This window comes from Callithrix jacchus, chromosome 17 (genome assembly GCF_049354715.1).
Source record: "Callithrix jacchus isolate 240 chromosome 17, calJac240_pri, whole genome shotgun sequence".
Taxonomy (NCBI): domain Eukaryota; kingdom Metazoa; phylum Chordata; class Mammalia; order Primates; family Cebidae; genus Callithrix; species Callithrix jacchus.
In genome coordinates, this window is record NC_133518.1 from 17960922 (window position 1) to 17981695 (window position 20774).

The 20774-nt window shown below is 38.3% G+C and overlaps 1 long non-coding RNA gene across 1 annotated transcript; it reads left to right on the forward strand.

The window, feature by feature from the left end:
- Nucleotides 1-763: 763 nt before the first annotated feature.
- On the forward strand, nt 764-16171 carry LOC118148922 (uncharacterized). The gene is made up of 5 exons (XR_004736008.3): nt 764-1118; nt 1427-1562; nt 11385-11562; nt 13417-13514; nt 14940-16171. It is a non-coding gene; the product is annotated as an uncharacterized LOC118148922 (long non-coding RNA).
- Nucleotides 16172-20774: the final 4603 nt, after the last annotated feature.

Below are 20774 nucleotides of genomic sequence, written 5' to 3' on the forward strand. Positions count from 1 at the left end.
CTTCCTTCCTTCCTCCCTCCCTCCCTCCCTCCCTCCCTCCCTCCCTCCCTCCCTTCCTTCCTTCCTTCCTTCCTTCTTCCTCCCCCCGCTTTTTTTTTGACAACCTGTCACCCAGGCTGGAGCACAGTGGTACAATCTCAGCTCACTGCAACCTCTGCCTCTCGGGTATAAGGGATTCTCTCATCTCAGCCTCTGGAGTAGCTGGGATTACAGGCACGCACCACCATACAAGCTAATATTTTTTGTATTTTGAGTACAGACGTTTTTTCACTATGTTGGCCAGGCTGGTCTCAAACTCCTGGCCTCCAGTGGTTCCCCTGCCTCAGCATGAGCCAGTGCTCCCAGCCCAGTTATTTTAACTGACAAATAAAAATTGTGCATATTTGTGGTATATAACATGATATTTTGATATATGTGTACATTGTGGAATGGCTAAAAAAGCTAATTAATATATGCATTAGCTCACATTTTTTGTATGTGTGTGAGGAGAGCATGTATAATCTTTCCTCTTAACAATTTTCAAGTCTACAATATATTGTTATTAATTATAGTCACCATGTGTATATTAGATCTCTTGACATTTTTATTTTCAGTATAATTTTTGAGGGCTCTCAAAAAAATTCAAGAAAAGGCAAGAAAATACATTCAAAGAATAGGCACATTTATAATTTCACTTTTAGATAATGACCATCTACCAGTATTAATTTCTGTAAAGAATAAAGCAAAATGATTTACTCATTTTTAAACTGCCTGTTATGTTAATGTCATGCTGGAAATGTGTATATCCATTACCACAACTAACTTCACAATAGCCTACAAGCTGGCATTCTTATTCCTGTTTTACAGATGAGGAAAACTGAAGCCCAGAAAGTTTAAGAACCTTACTTGGAGGAACCCAGCTGACTGCCTGGGAATCCAGGAGGGCTGGCTGCTTAGCCCGCACTTAGCTGAGAGTCTCAGACTTCCTGGTTTGGGCACAGCTGAAGAAAAGCCAAAATGGAATATTCCAAAAGTGAGGAAATGTGCACCTCTCTAACCCCCAGAGTGAGACTGTCAGGATGCAAATATGCCCAGGAGACATTTAGGCGTCTGAGTCTTGGCTGTGAAGGGTTTGAAAGGTGAGCGCCAAGGACTGGTTCCCAGCTTTCAAAATTCAGGTTATCTCAAGTCAAAACCAACAATACTAGTGCTTTGAAAGATTCTGAATGTTTCCTTAGTAAGAGTTTTAGTCATCTTGTTTGCAAATTTCTAGGAGGTGGCTTGAGTTTCCTCTTTAATTATTCTTTTTTTTAAAAAGAAAAATCTAAAACCTACATTTTGAATTTAGTAACACAGAAAGACTTAAGGTCTTTTGAAAATGATTAGCAGACTCATCATGAGAGAAAGCAAGTGCAGCTAAGAGGTGTACTCATTTCGTTCTCTCCAGGTTTAAAGAAACTGTTAACAAATGGAAGGAATGGAGAGAGAAGTGGGAAGAATGAAAGAAACTTACCAAACAGATTGGGCCCAGAAGCCCTGAAGAGACTTTCGTGAACTGGCCAGCTATTCCCCAGGATAATTGGGTTAGTATTGAATTGTTCCTTATCTTCTGCATAATCATTTGTCAATACAAGAGGCCGTCCTTGGTGCAACGTGTATTTCAAAAAAGAGAGAACCACCTCACACCCATTAGAATGTAGGATGCCGAATATTTTTTTTCAAAATCACTGGTGAGATTTTTTTCAAAATCACTGGGGAAATTGCAACCTTTGTGTATTGTTGGTGGGAATGTAAAATTTTGGGGCCACTATAGAGAATAGTAAAGCAGTTCTTCAAAAAATTGTGATTCCACTTATGGGTAGACTCTCAAAAGAATTAGAAACAGGGTCTCTACGAGATGCTTGTACTTCATGTTCTTAGTAGCATTATTCACAATAGTGAAAAGGTGGAAGCAATCCAAGTGTCCGTCAATGGATAAATGGAGAAACAACGTGTGGCCCATACATACAATGGGATATTATTCAGCTTCAAAAATAAGGGAAATTCTGACACATGCTATAACACAGATAAAATTTGAGAACATCATGCTAAGTGAAATAAGCCAGTCACAAAAAGACAAAGATTGCCACCAGGCATGGTGGCTCCTGCCTATAATCCCAGTCCTTTGGAAACTGAGGCAGATGGATCACTTGCGGTCAGGAGTTCAAGACCAGTCTGACTAATATGGTGAAACCCCATCTCTACTAAAAATACAAAAATTAAGTGGGTGTGGTGGTGCACACCTGTAATCCCAGCTACTCAGGAGGCTGAGGCAGGAGAATAGCTTGAACGCCAGAGTGGAGGTTGCAGTGAGCTGAGGTTGTGCCACTGCACTCCAGCCTGGGCAACAGAACAAGACTCTGTCTCAAAAAACAAAGCAAAATAAAAAATAATGTAAGCTTGCACTTATGAGTCACCTAGAGTAGTCAGTTCATAGGAAAGAAAGTGGAATGGTGGTTGCCAGGGCCTGGGGGAGGTGGCGAATGGGAAGTTCTAAATGAATATAGAATTTCAGTTTTGCAAGACGAATAGAGGCCTGGAGGTTGCCTGCACAACATCGTGAATGTACTGATTACTATTGAACTGTAGGCTTAACATTTAAGGATGATAAAATAAATCGGTTATGTATGCTTTACCACGAATGAAAAAGAAAAATAATACAATTTCACTCTGTCTATATGGTTCTTTTGATCCAAAGAATTTAATTCTGTTCAGCTCAAGGAGAGAAGCAAATTATCAGGTGGATGTAAAACAGCTTACACAGTTGAAGGGAAATCTGGAAAATCTGGCCTCAAACACAACCCAGAACCAGTGAGCAGGCAAAAGCAAGAACCAGTAGGTAGCCTCGGGCTGCGGTCATCAAGATGTGATTGTCATCATTTTCAGTCTTTCTTTTTTTGCTTCCTCTGTGTCTAGATTTAAATTTTAGAAATAGAGTAAGAAATTGGCCCTGCTTGAGCTCCTACGCCATCAAGAGCATCATTAATTCCCCCTGAAGATACTGGCAGGGAAGACTAGTTCCTGTACAGTCATATAGAAAGACTCCTCACAGATAAGTGGGAATAAGTTATGGATATCAAAAACAACAACTGTCCATACAACCTTTATCATTGGAAAACTAACATATATAAGAGCCAATAATTTCAGGGCCAGGCACAGAATTTGTTAATGTCAAGGGTAGCAGGATAACATAGATAGCACATACACAGAACTGTACCAGAAGGACCTATAATCCTACAAGATTACAGTTCTCTAATTGTCTTAGAGAATTCTTGAAGAATTCTTCTTTTGTTTTGCTTTTAAGTGCTTCAATTATTACGTTTACTGATGACTCCACAGACTCACAGTGAAATTGTAGCAAGTAGCCAAGAGTCACCCAGAACTAAAGCAGACTGATTCATAAACAGATTTGCAACTTCTTCGGGGGTATATGCAAAACCGTGGTCAGGTAGAAACTAAAGCTTTTGTCTAAATCAAAAGCATTTAATAAGTCAGTGTCTAGAAAGGAGAACAGAAACCACTCTAAATATTTTAAGCAGACAGAGATTTAATGCAGAGGGTTGCATTCAAGAGCATTGGATGGACTAGAAGAACAAAAGGAAGAAAAAGATGTAAACCAGAGACCAGGAAATAAGTAAGGGCCCTACTGCCCATGGAGTTACAGGAGTGTGGCTGCTGTTCCGCGGCATGGATGAAGCCCTTATTTCGGTTGCTGGAACCACTGATTGCCTTCACTTACCTGTCACTATTTCTGATAAAGTTGCCCTTCCTCCTGCCTTCTCACCTCCCTTGACTGCCTTCCATGGTACCTCACTGGAAACCAGCTAGCAAGAGAGTGTGGGGAATGATTCAACTCATCATGGCCCCTAAGGTACAGTTGAATAGGGGAATGGTGCTGGTTACCAACAGGCTACATCTGGCATAGAACTGCCTAAACTGGACATACATACTAGGTTAGTGGAGAAAGCATCCAATAGCTCCCCACTGTTCTTCCAATGAATACCATCAGGTCGACATGGCCTCCAGGGCACCCCAAGACCTAGATCTTGCCTACCTGTTTAGTGTCTCCCCACGTGCCTTTCTCAGATTTACTGGATTACTTTCAGTCACCAATTCAATTTTACTTCCAAGGACTTTACACAGTATATGTGCGAACTTGGAGCCCTCCTAACTCCCCATCAATCCAGAATCCCACTCCTCCAATCATCCCCTATATTCCTACTTGGCTAAGTTAATTTATTCTTCAGATTTTAACTTTCATGTTAGTCTTTCAGAGAAACGTTCCTTTAGATCTTCTCACTTTCTCTCACCTATTAGTGTAAATTAGCTAGACGGGTTATAATCTCTCATCAAACAATTTGCCACACATTCATTGCAAAGATTACAATTTGTAATTGTATACATATGTATTTGTGTATTGTTTAATAACTCTATTCCTAATGTCTTAGGCTCCATGAACGAATTAACTACATCTACTTTGATCAATGCTGTTTCTCCCATGACCATTCTATAAATTTTATGGCATATTGTGGCGATTCTATAAATTTTGTTAAAGAATGAATAAATAGATAAATTGTCTAAAAGGACATATACCAAACTATAATTCAGGGTTATGTCTAGGGAGTGCACTGGGTAATTTTTTATATTACATATTTTGATTATTTTAATGTTTTCAATAAGAATGAATTACTCTTGTTTTATTTAAAATATACTTCTTTTAATGAGCATAACTCATGATAAAGAGGTTTTCGGTTTAGGAATTTATCCTAAAAAGCGTGTTAGCATTACATACTAAGATTTGCATATGTGGATGTTGATTAAAACATTGATAATAATAAAAAATTTTTATCTACAAAGTAGTCAGCGATAGAGACTCAGTGAAGTAAACTATGTCGTCTGCATGTTTAAGTACATGAGCAGATAATCTCGACATGTTATTAACTGAAGAAGCAGGTTGCAAATATCTGGAAGCTATATACTGTAACATTTTACTGGTTGGCAAGATTATGCATGAATTTCATTTGCTGTATTCTTGTTGCTTGTCTTCGATTTTGTATTATCTAAAAGAACACGTGTTGCTTTTTCATAAGACAAACATTATAAAAACAAACCAAATGAATTATTTTAAATTAGTTAAGGAAAGAGCAAATTAGGTAAAGAGAACAAAAAGAATCTTGCATGTGAGAGTGACAGGGGCCTTCTAGTCATCCACTGTGAGAGTGGGATGAGCCCAGCCTGCTCAGTTTGCAGGTAATGAAATGAGATCTCAAAAGAGGGATGGTGGTTTTGTCTAAGGTCCAAGATCATATGGCTGATTTGGAGTCCAAACCCAAGTTTCTTTTTTCTAGGCCACTACAGTGAGGAGTGGGTTATGAGCAGAGAGGGGTAAAACCCTGGAATCCAACAAAGGAGGTCGAGTCAAAGGCTTCTTTAATAAGTTCAGAGGTTAGAGGACCTACAAATGTGGTCAAATTGGCTCTATGTTGCAAAAGCTAAACTCTATTTCAGCTTGTTTTCATGTGTTACAAACTAGAGAATAGATGTCTTAATGGCAACAGACATAACTGTCCGCATTGTAAAAGTAGAGTGTAGTATCCACTGCCCACATGTTGATTCAGAGCGATTTCATTCCTGTTTGGGGCTCTAACTACTTGTCAGAAATGGTGTTGAACTAATAGTGATGAACAGAAATAACCAGCTGAACAGTACTGAGCCCCAATAAGCAAGAAACAAGTGTTAAAAGCATCTTACGTAAAAATTCTGCCCTAATTTGACATCTCAGAAGGCAAAGCTGACTTTCAAGACTTTTTCTCCATTACGTTCCTGCAGGATACAAAGTTTTGTTTCCTTCCAAACATTTATTTTAGGAAGCAGTATCTTTAAATCAGGTTAAATAAATCAAGAGAAGAAAGAATCAGATCTCCCAAAGAAGCAACATTTATGAGGCTAACAGGAGACCAGTTCGTGTCATGACTTTGTCGGAAGATATGTCCTTATCGCTACCATTGAAGTCATCCTGGTCTGTGATAATCATATGCTCTTCCCTTAAAATAATAATACATCATTCTAAGACAGATGGCACATTAAGTAATTTCCATCAGCCTTAGTGAATCTGATCCTTTTTTCTGTGATAGGGGAGGAAATTTATTTTTAAGAGGTCAAAAGAGGATGAAAATAGATGTAAGGGGACAGATTTGAGGCCCACTCTGATGGTGTAAGACTGGGCTGTATGAAGCTGAGGATGTTGGAAGCTATCTGAGCATTTTGTTTTCCTGGGCCAGGAGAAGGTGCCATAGGTGGAGAGAAAAGAATATAGCTTTTGTTTTTGTTTTGTTTTGCTTTGCTTTGCTTTGTTTTTATCAAGGACCAGTTCTTTCATCAAGATTCACTTTCTAAAGATGAAAGTAAGGACTAAGGTCTTCAATTTGACAGAATAAAGAATAACAGAAGGATAATTTGGAAATCTCAGTGGACACTTTTCAATATTAGGATAGTGGGAGTAGGAAGATTCAATTGGCCCTATGGCTTTGTAAACCTTTTCAGAGCAAAATACATGGACTAAAGCCTGAAGATTTAGATTGTTTACCTCCAAATGTCTTTACAGAGAAACATAGGCTTTACGAAAAAGCATCTCCCTGTTAGTATCACTAATTTAGTGTCCACTGTTATTAAATGGGTAAATTGGTGGCATTTTCTTTATTGTTCTTGTATGTATTTAAAATTTAAAGTTTACTGTTCATATTCTTCTAAGTCCAATAATTTTGTGTATAACTAACTAAAAAGTAGTTGCTGGATCATTTCATTTTTCCAAAAATACCATCCAAAGATGTAAGATGTTAAAGAATAATTAGAAGAAGTGGAATTGCTCTCATTTAGGACTATCACATAGACTTTGCTGGGTGCCACAGTTCTTAGAAAGGCAGCAGCGATATTGGAAAGGCACAGATGTAGAGTCAAAGAGATCTGCAATCTTATCCTTTTTGCCACACACAAGCTATGTGATCTCACGCGATAACAGTGACCCCCAAATTTTAATGATTTAGATAGCACCACAACTTTTGCCTTGTATCTAAGCCCCTTGTATCATTATTTATTTAACATTTTTTGTCTTGATTTATTTTTTATAACTTGATAATTTTATTTGAAGAACATGTAAATAGAAAACTACTTGCTGTAAATATAACTTAGAAATAGGCACAATAAAAAAACTACAATATTATTAGATTTTAGTGAGATACGGATGCTCCTTAACTTATGATGGGGCTACATCCTGATCAACCCATAGCAAATGGAAAATAGCATAAATAGAGAATGCATTTAATCCACCTAACTTATCAAATGTCATAGCTTAGTGTAGCCTCCCTTAAACATGTTCAGGAAACTTACATTATCCTACAACTGAACAAACTCATCTGGCAACACAGTACACTATATAGCATATAAGGTATTTACACTTGTGGCTGTGGCCTAGACTGAGAAAAGATCAAAACTCAGAATTGGAAGTACGGTTTCTACTGAGTGTATATTGCTTTTGCACCACAGTTACGCAGTGCCATCATAGGTCGGGGACCATCTGTACTTGCGGTTGATGTTACTACATACTGAAAAACACACATTCTTGTTAGGGAGAATATGATAATCATATGGTCTTCCCTTAAAATAATAATATATTGTCTGTTGAACATTTGGATTCTGATCATGAAGACAGCCTAGGATATATCCATGTGCTTAGAATTTTGCCTGTATAAACCAAACGCTTTTCAGAGGAATGCAAGGGTTGAGGGTTGCAAGAACAGTCCAGCTATGCAGAATAGGATGGATGCCACTTAACTTTGACCAATTGCTCACATATGTCTTGAACAAGAAAACTATTTGTTGGCTTCCTACAATTATCCATGTAACTAGTTCTGTCTAATGGACCATTAGGTGAAGTGAGAGTTCACATTCCTGGTCCAAGTAATTTAAATGACAATGCACAGTTCTCTCTCTTCCTATAACGTGACAAAGAAGAAAGCTGAAGGTTTCAAATGACACAGTTCTAAGATGGTGGAGCCTCAGCCTTGGTTTCTAAGTGACAGTGGTGGATATCTGCTTTTTATCCTGAGTACAAACCCATATAGGGCATGTACTGTAAATAAAAAATGTACTTTTGTTCAGTTTGGGCTCTGAGACATTGGATGTGTCTTTTGCCCACAGAAAAACCTAACCTATCCTGATTAATACAACACTGTTTCCTCCCTAACTGTGGGCTCCTGGTCTACTTGTTCTTTATTTAAAAAGGGAATATTATAAAGTGTTAGAGAGAAGTTAAAGAAATATTGGATCTAATTTGAGACTTTTTTTCCTTATGTGTGATGAAAAATTTCAGAAAAATTAACATGAGAACAATTTTCTTTCCCCATTTCTTAAAATATACTGGGAAAAATTAGTCAACTCTTTGATTTGTAATTTCCTTATCAAGAAAATGATAGAAAACCATTGGCTTTATGATAATGAGGAAAAAAGCTCTGAAGATGGTGGTCATGTAGCACAAAATAAGAATGTTTGGAAGACTACATTTTAGTGTTTCATGACATTACGCAGTGGAGCACAATACTCTCTTAAAGACCAGATATCTTTAGCACCATTCTAGGCTCTGGAGATAGAAGAAAACAAGATGGAATTTTGGTTGGTGTAAGCTTCTCTGAGCAGGTGACATTCATGTAGAGACTTCAGTGTTGGGCAGAAGTCCTCCATGAATGATCTGGGTGAATGAGCAGGCAAAGTGAACAGTGTGTAAAGATCTGCAGACCTCCTGATAGGTGGGGTTAAAGAGTAGAATCAGGGAGACCAGATACCCAGAGAACAACTTGTTGAAGACGCAAAAAAGTGTCCCATTTGCAATATGAACTATAGAACTAATTGATGGTTTGGCCTGCAGCATAATCTAATATTATCTAAAATAATAGTTATCATTCACTGAATTCTTACCATGCATCCAGCCCGGAGGATAATGCTTTTCTTCTACTTCTTTTTTTTTTTTTTTAACTCTTCACAACAATCCTGCCTGTGAGATACACGGTATTGCCATTCCCATTTTCTCATCTAGAAAACGGAAGCAAAAGAGGTTAGGAAACTTACCCAAGACTACACAGCAGGTCAATAAAAGAGCTGGGAACCCACCCAGGTATATTTGACTCCAAAGGCCGTGCACTCAATCACTCTTCATCCTGATGACAAGGAATGCTATTTTACTTTTCCACTGATTAACCAGCAATTCCAGTTTTCTCTATTAACTGTATCCTGCTCCTTGTCTTTTGAACATTTGGATTCTGATCATGAAGACAGCTTAGGATATATCCATGTGCTTAGAATTTTGCCTGTATAAACAAAACACTTTTCAGAGGAATGCAAGGGTTGAGGGTTGCAAGAACAGTCCAGCTATGCAGAATAGGATGGATGCCACTTAACTTTGACCAATTACTCACATATGTCTTGAACAAGAAAACTATTTGTTGGTTTCCTACAATTATTCATGGAACAGTGCAAAGTTCTGGGTCACTTCATGGTAGGTGGTTGCTTTCCAAGCAGTCATTTTTGTATGTACACGAGTTTGTGTGAGTATGAAAGGATGGAGAGGGAATGCAGAGGGCAAATGAAATGACAGATGAATTAGCAGTTGGCCAGTGGGATGTGGTATGAACAAGTTAGCTTTAAAGAGAATCTCCATTTATCTGAGATAAACTTCTCATAGCAAGAAGAAGCACAGTGCAAAATGCACATGGTTTGAGCCAGTCACACCCAGGTAAGGAATGTACCTCTGTTATTAACTAATACATGACCATAGGCAAGTTATTATATCTCTTAAGCCTCAGTTTCTTCACCTGTGAAATGGGGATAGCAAAAACTACCAAATAATTTTGGGGAAGAATACAAACATTGGTTGCATATGAAGAAGAATTTCATGTGAATTCATGTTCAATAAATAGTAGCAATAAATTATCAGTTGAGTTTCACTGTATTCCCTCATTATATTTTTCCTTTTATTTATTATTATTATTATTATTATTGGAGATAGTTTTGCTCAGTCCCTCGGGCTGGAGTGCAGTGGCACGATCTTGGCTCACTGTAACCTCTGCCTCCCAGGTTCAAATGAATCTCCTGCCTCAGCCTCCCGATCTTTTTTATTTTTTATTAAGTGTTTCATTTATCTTTTTAACAGGTAATATCTGTGCCTGGTAAAAATTCAAAAGTTCTAAAAGAGTACAATAAAAAATAAGCTTTCTCTCCTCAGTTGGCAACTTGGTTTCCCTTCAAATATGCAAATCCTATTATAAGATTCTTGGATATTTTTCTAGAAGGTATGCATATTACTCCTTTTATTTCACAAGTGGTAGCATACTATATACTTTCAATTTTTATTTAATTTACTTGAGATCACTGCATATAAATTCAAATAAAACTCTCTTCTTCTCTTCTCCTTCTCCACTTCCCTTTTTTCAAGTACACAATATTCCATTGTATCATAATTTGATTGGCTAGTCTCCTACCACCGGTCACATTTGTGTTGATTCTAATATTTTGCTATAGGGAACAGTAGTTTAGTTAACATCTTGGTAAAGAGTCATAGAATTGCAGGGCCAAAGATTATGGGCAATAGATGCACCTCTAAAGAGTTGTCACTGGTTTGCATTCCCACCACTTGTATAGGAGGGTGCTTGTTTCCCCACACCAAAGAATCCAGCCTTTCTCTCTCTCTCTCTCTCTCTCTCTTTTTTTTTTTTGTGCATCTTTGGAAATCTAGGATGATAAAATATTGTGCATGTTTTCATTATGAGGGAGTTTTTTTGAATCTTATCATATATTTTAAGACCATTAGGGTTTAAAAAATATTTAGTTACCTCTTTCTATCTTTTGCCTGTTTTTCTATTGAATGGTTTTGTTTTCCAAGGAGGTCTTTACTTAAGAAAATAGCTAAGGCTGGGCGCGGTGGCTCACACCTATAATCCCAGCACTTTGGGAGGCTGAGACGGGTGGATCATGAGGTCAAGAGATCAAGACCATCCTGGTCAACAAGATGAAACCCCATCTCTACTAAAAATACAAAAATTATCTGGGCATGGTGGTGCGCGCCTGTATTCCCAGCTACTCAGGAGGCTGAAGCAGAATTGCTTGAACCCAGAAGGCGGAGGTTGCGGTGAGCCGAGATGGTGCCATGGCACTCCAGTCTGGGTAACAACAGCGAAACTCCATCTCAGAAAAAAAAAAACCCTTTAATTGTTATATTAATTATAATTGTGTTAGCTTATCTTTTGTTATTTTATATTTTCACTTCGTGAAGATTGTGTATTTTTGTAGTTGAATTCATCAGTCTTTTCTTCTTTTAGGTTTACTCATACCTTAATAGAAAAATAGGCAAAATACATAGAAAGACACTTCACACAAGAGGATATCTGAATATTCAACATCATCAGAAATCAAGAAATACCAATTAAAAAGCCTCAACGAGATACTGCTTCACACATACTAGACTTATAAGATTAAGACTGACAATACCATGTGTTGGTAAGATGTGAAGTGATGGTAACTCTCCCACTTTGCTGGTGGGCATATAAATTGGTATAACCTCTTTAGAAAGTGGTTTAATTCTTATCTATTAAAATTGAATATATGTTATCCCATATGATACAGCTACTCAACAGAAATGTGTACATATATACACCATAATTAATGTACAAAGGTATTCACAGCAACCTTATTCATGAGGCTGTAAACTGTAAGCAATCTAAGTATACATCAGCAATAGAATAGATGAGTAAACAAATGATTGTGGTATTCATATATAGGAAAATATGGTACAGCATTAAAAATTAATGACCACAGCTATGTGTGACACCGTGGATGAATTTCCCAAACACAATTTTAAGTGAAAGAATTTAGGTGCCAAGAATACATACTGTGTCATTCAACTTAAGTTTTCAAAAGGCAATGCTAATCTATGATAACAGTAGTAAGAACAGTGGCTACACTTGCATAGGAGAGAAGGACTAATGATGCAGAGAGCATAAGCTGGAATTTCCGCGTGCTAATTATGTTCCATTTAATTTGGGTGATGGTTACATGGGTGTGTTTATTTTATGATAATTGATTGAGCTGGCACTTATGATTTATGTTCCTAACTGTGCTTTAAAATATGTTGATGTATACGTATGTATACAAGCAAATATAGAATTTTACCTTTAATCTGCCTGCTATTTAATTACTATCAAGTTTTAAAAGTCAGCTTCTTTTACATATCTTATAATAAATGTTTTAAAAATTCATTGATTTCTTATTTTATTCCTTTTTCCTATTCAATGTACATTCATTTTCAAACTTTTTATGTGTTTACTCATTTATAAATAACATTCTTATATTGCTATTTATTCATTGGTTTCATGTTTAGATACTCTTCAGATTCCCCTTATGGAAAATAAAAATTTAGTCGTCCTATGCAATCCCTCCATACCTTCCTCCTGTCTTCCCAATATAGTTACATAACAATTACTGGATAGCTCAGAATTAAGTGTTGAAAAATTGTGATAAATATATTTGGCATATGATTATATAAATGCTATTCACAAATGACAAATGCATTACATTTTATGTTTTATTAACTCTTATTTTCCTGGAGTTAATACGTAACCTAAGAATATCTAAATTTTTTATAATTTACCTGACGGTCCTTAAGATTGACATCAATATATACATTTTATACATTTCCTCTAACTCGTTTTCCATAGTTATTAAAATATCAATCATTCAACTATTGTCTGCATGAAGACTCCCCAAATGGTTATATTAATGCACAAACTCAATTCATTGTTCTCCAGAAAACTACCTTCCATAATGTTTCTTCTGTATTTTGGTTCACAGTATCATCTAATAAAGACACCTGTCTCCACCTTATCTGCTGCATGGAATCTCATTGAGGCTGGCCAGTTCCTCCTCACAAAGTTATCTTGTATCTATCTGTTCCAGGGTCTTCCTTTTCTCCTCTTTCCTCCCTGGCTCTATGATGTGCTACTCCTCATCTCTTGCCTGGCTGATCAGACAGACTTCTTTCTGGTTTCCTGGTTCCAGTCTGTTCGCACATCAGCCCTTTAACATCATTAACAGATTTATTTTTCAAATCACAGGTCTGATCATATTATGTTCCTGGTAAAAACATTTTGTAGTGTATTTTAAAGAAATTATAATGATATACTACCATGAAATAACATAGAAAAATTCTTATGATATCATGGTAAATTGGGGAAAACAGAATTGTCTATAAGCTGCAATTAAAATCTTGTAAAAGTTAGCATATACATTGGAAGGAACTACATCTCACTGTGGGGGTAGGGGTGGAGGAGTTTATGAATCTTTTCCCCAACACAGGAGAAAGTGTGAAGACTCTGTTGACTATCATGAAACCATCTGTGAACATACACACAAAATTCTACCAAAGGAAGTCTCAGGAGGCTTTGCAGACATGGGTAAGATGAACCCCAAAGGATGGTGTATAGTTTACCAGACAGACAATGGAGGGAAGCATATTCCAGGCAAAAGAAACCCCTGGGTAACAGCCCAGGCAAGAAAATGGTCTCAGGGAGCTGCAGTTTGAATGGAGTTGGATGCATATGGAGAGGGAGTAGCAGATGAGGCTAAAGAAACAGCAGATGATCATATATCCCTCAATTCATGAGAAGAGTGGGAATTTATATGGCAGGGCATCATGAGGAGCCACTGTAGAGTTCCACAGTATCAGAATATGATCAGATACTGTGATCTAGAAAGTATCTAGAAAGCTTTCACTAGGAGAGAGGTCTGTGGTGGTCATCTCCAAAAACAGAATTCTGGGAAATTCTATTTTCATGACTGATGACATAATAAGTACCCAAGAAAGACACATAGGAAATTACAGAGAAAAAGGGAGAAAACTGGGATGGTCACGTGATACTGAGAGAGGAGAGTTTTGAGGAGGGATTGGTCAGCTGTCAAAAGGACAGAACCAGAAAAAGACTATCAATAACCTTAACAATAAGGGTTGCAAGATAGAGGTGAATAAGCCAGATTACAGTAGCTTCAGGAGGGCCACCTGTTGCATTTCCAGGGACCAAGGCAAAAGTTTGCCCATATGAATGGAGGCAAACATATCACATGTCTAACATTTCAAAACTAGGAACCAATAGAACCAAGTGTTAAATGTGTTCTATATTGCTAACTTGATCAATATATCTTATAACCACCTGGAAGACCAGGCTTGAATTTCAAACTCTTGTATTCCTGAGCTCTGCTCTAGAATACGATTGTTTGGAGAGGTCAGTCTAAATGCCCTGTGCGTCCAACAGGAGATCCCCCTTTTTCTTTCCACTCCGGTAAACTTTACATTATGAGGAGCTCTGTATACACGTGTGTGTGTGACCACTGCAACTACAGATCCACACTTTGTCCACACATCTTTCCCTGCTAACACCCACCTTATGGCCGCTCTTTGGCTTGAGGTGTGCCCACCAGCAGTGTGCTCCACCCTCTACAGAACTGACTGGAGAAGCACCCCTACCCAGAAAAAGAACGGGAAAAAGCATATTTACATGCTTGGGGTAAAATGCCTCCTTGAAAGAGAAAGAGGTAGGAAGATAGAGAAAGTATTTGAGGGCATGAAAAGAGTGGAACAGCTGATAGAGCAATTCCCTGCAGGAGATAAGAGGGGTTAGGATCTAGTGCAGAGATCTGTGAAGAGGGCCTTGGCCTTTGAAAGGAGAGAGAGAGGGAAACTATTAACAGAGATCAATTCGTAGGTGGAGAGGGAATTTAATAGTTGCTCATAATCTAGGCTCTCAATTTCTCTGCAAACTAGGGATGAGAGTATGCCTGACTAATGCAGTTAGCAGAAATTCTTAGAAAATTCTTCATTGCAGTGCTTGGGAGAGGTACTGAGATGAGTGAAAGACCACCAAGTCGTCTTCAGGATTAAGCTGAAAATAATTCCTGGTTGCTGCAAACTGTTTGACCATGGGATGGATTATTCTTGGCTATTAAGGAACACAGGAGACATAATGCTCACTCTAAGGTAAATGCAGGATCATGCTCAAAGGTGGTTCAGTGAATATTTAAAGGGCAATTACATAATTACTTTTGAGATTTTTTTCCCTTAATATCAAGTCTCTAAAAACAGAAACGGAAAAGATCTCCTTCCTCTCCCCAAGTAAAACTGCTTGTTAGAAGGGACTCCAAGAATGCATGCCTCATTTCCAAAGTCCTGAGTAAGGAAGAGAGCTCTACTTCCCTTAAGAATTATTTCAGGTCCTAACAGTTATTGTAGCCAGGAAGCTTATTTTTTCTCCTCCTGATATTCAGTCTAAATTATGTTCTTCTTAATTTCAACCTATTATTGTTACTCATTTCCTCATGGTTAGCTTAGGAATCTCTATCCCTTCCTGGTATTTGCACCTTCCAAATATTATGTTGACTTATCACCTGACCTGGTAATAACTATTTAAAAATACACATTTTTGGTTTATATATAGGATGATGGTTTTACATCCTATAAACACACTATACGTGGATGTCTAGGGACTAGGGAAAATACACTTTTGTGTGAGTGAAAATATGTTGGCCATATATACCTGATATATGTAATTACAATCTTCATAATCATTCATTTCAGATTTGCCAACTTGCACATGTGGAAATGTTCAATTTGTAATGTGATTATAACACAAAAACAAAGCATGTTTGATACCTGTGGCTTGGTCGTTTCATAGTAAGTGCAGAAAATTTGAAAAACCGTGTTACATTTCATATTCCTGGCCAAGTCAAACTCTGAAAGTAGCTCTATAATTCTTGGGGAATCTCTTTAAGCAGACTTGTGTCAAGGTCAATTAGAATCCAAACAGCCTTTTTCTAATTGGGGTGAGATATGCAGTTGAATAATTCTGTCATTAAGCAAACCCGTTATAAAGGTTAGAACTCCAAGGCAAACCTCAGCCCCAGGGCTGAATAAACACAGGAGAAAAAGAGTGCAGCATTCCACGACTGGCACCTTCACCCCATAATCCCTGAGAAGGAGGGTTTTGGATTTCTTTCTGTGCTATCGCCATCCACTTCTCCTTCTATCCATGCCATTTCTCACACCTGGTAAAGCTATAACAGAATTAAGGGTGCAAATGTAGCTTTTCTATTAGTTTTATCCCTGATAATAAGCCATACTATTTTTCCTTCTTTGGGATGAGAATAATGGAGAATTCTACAGAACTGGTTCAATTTTTGGATAAATCCATTTTGGCTGTGGCATTCATGGTTTATTCCAATTTGAACTCTTCTGTCTTTCTAAGACTTATCTCTCCCTAACTTTTCTCATTCCCTCAAGCTCAAAGATATATATCTTTGTTCATGCTGTTGCTTCTGATAGCAATACTTGACCACTTATAAAACTTCATAGGCTTGAGAAATTGGCTGACCTCGCTCAAATCCTGTCTCCACCAGTTACAGCCTGTGTGACAATAGGTAGGTATTTAACGTCACTAAGTCTCAATTTCCTTGACTGTGAGGGGTTTACTTTAATAGCAACCTTACAGTTTTGTTTGGGGGAAGTGGAATTAAATCAATATGCTAAGTGCATAGTAAAAATCATAGTAATAATCATAATTACTAATTTTGTGGTGTAGGCAGCTGTTCCTGAAGAAGAGACTGAGAAATGGAGACTTATATGCATGAAGTTTATTGGCGGTTGTTTTTGTAATCAAAACCTGTGGAAGTGAAGGAAATTGACCTATGATGCAGTCACAACAAAAACCTCAGCCTGCCTTAGGGAGAGCTCGAGAGCTGGGAAGGCCTTTAGAGTTGTCTCAAATCATGGCTAGGGGTCTGGTTCTTAATGTTCCAGCATCTACTGGTCATTGGATAAGGAGTGGTCCTGGAGAGGAGGCATGGTCTTGGGTGTCTTTATCAGAGGGTAATTTCCAACAGCTGAAGGACTGATGAGTACCGAAGTAGAGAAATATGCACATCGGACTACAGTGTTCAATAGAGACTATTCTTGCTAGGCGTGGTGGCTCATGCCTGTAATCCTAACACATTGGAAGGCCAAGGCGGGCTGATTGCTTGAGCTTAGGAGTTCAAAATCAGCCCGGGAAACATGGCAAAACCTTGTCTTTACAAAACAAAACAAAAAAATTAGCCGGGCATGGTGGTGCATGTCTGTAGTCCCAGTTACTTGGGGGGCTAAGGTAGGAGGATTGCTTGAGCCCGGGAGGTCGAGGCTGCCACAATAATTACCACAATCAAGTTAGTTAACATATCCAGCATTTCACATAGTTACTTCTGAAATGTTATTTTGGTGAGATGCTAAGATGTTTCTTAGCACATTTCAAATAAATAATACAGTATTATTTACAAGAAACATAATTCTGTACATTACTCCAGGTTAGGATGTATATGATCTCAAAACTGATTGAACTATTTACTATGGACTCTAAAAAATTCTATAGCTTTCTTGTGGCCTCTGGCTCTGCTCATCATAGTCCTCATTGTCTTGCTTTCAGCTTTTGATGAATTGCTGCCCTATCCACCCAAACTTCTGACTTGATGAGTCTGGAAGAGCCTAGTTTGTAATGAGCAGTTCTAGCTTCATGGTCACTTGACATCCCATGGTCAGGTGCTTTGTAACTATAGTCTAGTAGCAAGTCAGGAACGAATATTTAAGAATTATGTAATTCTCATTTGCAAATAGCATGTCTTTGTTCCAGATCCCCAGGTATCCATGTAGTGACATTTCTATTAGGACTGCTATAAAAGTCACACGGCATCTTTGCTCTTCACAGATACCTCTCATCCCATAGGATCTTCTGGCATGTGGCCCAGTGAGCAGAGCAGCATCACTTGCATCACAACTTGTGCCTTCTACAGAAGCATTTCTGCTCTGGCTTTATTAAAAGCTTTCAACTTTTGTGTTTCCCAGCATTTGAATTGGAACAATATTCCTAGTTATGAAGTATGCTGCCTGTACAAACCAAAGAGGGCTGCTAGAGATTTACTTTTTTCTTCTTAGCAGGAGGAGTGCAATGCAATACTTTGTTTTTTACATTGGATGGGAAGTTCTGGTGTGTCCCAAGTCACTGTACCTCAAGATCTTCACTGATATAGTAGATTTCTGAATTTTCATTAGGTTCATCTCTAACCCCCTGGAGTGCATGTGTCCCACCAAGATCTCCAACACACTCACCACTTCTTAATCCATTCAGTCTAACTAACATGACATCATTGATATAGTAGACCAATGCCATTTTCTTCAGAGTATCCATGGTCCAAGTCCTTTAGACAGGAAATGGGAGAGTTAACATAGCCCTAAGGACAAGAATACAGGTAAATGCCATTCCGTGTGTCAAATGAACATGAACTGTTGCTGGTCTTTCTAATAGGATTAGAAAAAAAATGCATTCACCAGATTAGTGGCTGTATATTATAGAATGTATCTGAAGCTTTATTAATCTTCCCTAGCAAAGATAACATATGTGATATAGCAGCCACAATTAGGACTGGCTGAATTTTTAATAGTGCATTGTCACCCTCCTTGGTTCATGCCTTGCTCAGTTTCCAGACCTGTGCCTACTTCATCCACTTGAAAAAGATAAAAAAACAAACATTTTAATAACTATAATATGTGCTCTCAGCTTCCACTTCGATCTTAGTGCTCATTGCAATAATTGCTCCCACCATGCTGCTTCTGTTATTATTTCAGCTCCTATCATCTCCACTGTGATCAGGAAGGACAGTTCTATAGAAGCATCTCCTATCATTGGTCCTGGCCTATAGAGGACAGCTATTACTGAACTTCTCAGTGGTACTGGTTCTCCTCTCACCTGCACATTCCTTATCATCTAGCCTTATGAAATGTATGCACTGTACGTGACCATTACTCTCAACTTTTCTATTTCTTCTTCTTCTTCCTCTGCCAGAACACCCTGGTAAATATATTTCACTTGGCCTGGGCCGTAGCTTTCAACAAACTGCCAAGAGCTATCTTAGCCACACATGAGTTCCATTTCCAGGGCGTTAAGTCCTATGTGGTGGTTGAGTGTTCCCATATTAATAAACCCTTCCTAGTCTAATTTTATATTCTACCCTCCTTAACCCAGCATCCTCAGAACCCGGTTTTGTACGTCCTGTCCTGCCGTCTGTTGGTATATGCTGAGTACGTCCTGTCCTGCCGTCTGTTGGTATATGCTGAGTACGTCCTGTCCTGCCGTCTGTTGGTATATGCTGAGTACGTCCTGTCCTGCCTTTGAAACAGAGATTCTTTCCTCCGTTAGCAGACTGCAGCCCTTCCCTGACTGACTTCTGTTGAGGCTCAGTTCCAGTTCCAGTAGTCCCACTTACCTCATGGTTTCGCTTTCTGGGGTTACAGTTACCTGGACTCCCAAAATATTAAATAGAAACTTCCAGAAATAAATAATTTATAAGTTTTAACTAAGGTGTACACCATTCTGAGTAGCATAATGAGATCTTACTTTGTTTCTTTTTGTTCCATTCAGCACTCAAATCGTCCCTTTGTCTGGCATAGTCACAATTTGTATGCTGCCCACCTGGTGGTCACTTAGTGGCCCTCTTGGTTATAAGACCGACTGTGGCAATATCCTGGTGCTTGTGTTCAAATAACCCTTGTTTTACTTAATAATGGCCCCAAAGCAGAGTGGGGTAGTGATGCTAGTGTATTCTTATAATTGTTCTATTTTATTATTATTGTTTTTAATCTCTCACTGTGCCTAATTTATAAATCAAATTTTATCATAGGTATATGTTTAGGAAAAAAACTTAGCGTATGTAAGGTTTGGTACTATATGTGGTTTCAGGCATCCACTGAGGGTCTTGGAACATCTCCCCCGTGGATAAGAGGGGCCTACTGTATTACCTTAAAAGACATAATGGGAGGTAGATCCTGAGTGGCAGACAGATTGTGCTGCAAACACACCTATGCTTAATTTTCAGACAAGGGAAGAGTACTGTCCTTGAACAGGGAAGGTGGGTCACTTATTCAGGTCTAAAAAGCTCTGGAGAGTCTGGAGATTCAAGATGCTTTTGTGCATCAACATGATATCCGCATTTCAAGTCCATTATCCCACTGCTTCACATGTAGGGTCCCTACAGTAGCCTTTGGAGCTTTCTTACTCTTACAAGCCCAATCCTCAGCTTTTTCTGCCCTCTGGCTGCAGGAGCTAAGAATCTTTTTAAAAGTTTCAAAGGAGGCTCACTGACTTTCACACTTCGTTTTGAATGGTGAATAACTTAAAACTTTTCTTTCCCCCAATGCATCCATTGCCCAAATCAATAACCATATAATTTCATTGTCCTTATAAACAATATTTCTGAAACCTATGATATACTGTACTTTTTAAAGTGCATTTGCAATATTCTACCAATATTTGCAATCATTTTCTATTACTACATGACAAATTACCCCCCCATCCCACCCAATTCAGTGCCTTGAAATAGCAGTAAACATTTCCCATTTCCCATAGTTTCTTTGGGTCAGGGATTCAGGTATGGCTTTGCCGAGCAGTCTCTAGCTCAGGGCTTGCCATGAGGATTCGTTTGATGTCAGTCACGCCTATACCCATGAAAAGGTTTGACTCAAGTGAAATATTCACTTCTACTTACTTGGCAAAGTCTTCTGGCTGTTTGGTTAGAACTCAAGGTCTCTCTATACAGCTGTTTGAATATTCTCATGCTATGGCAAGGAGCTTTCTCCTCAGTGA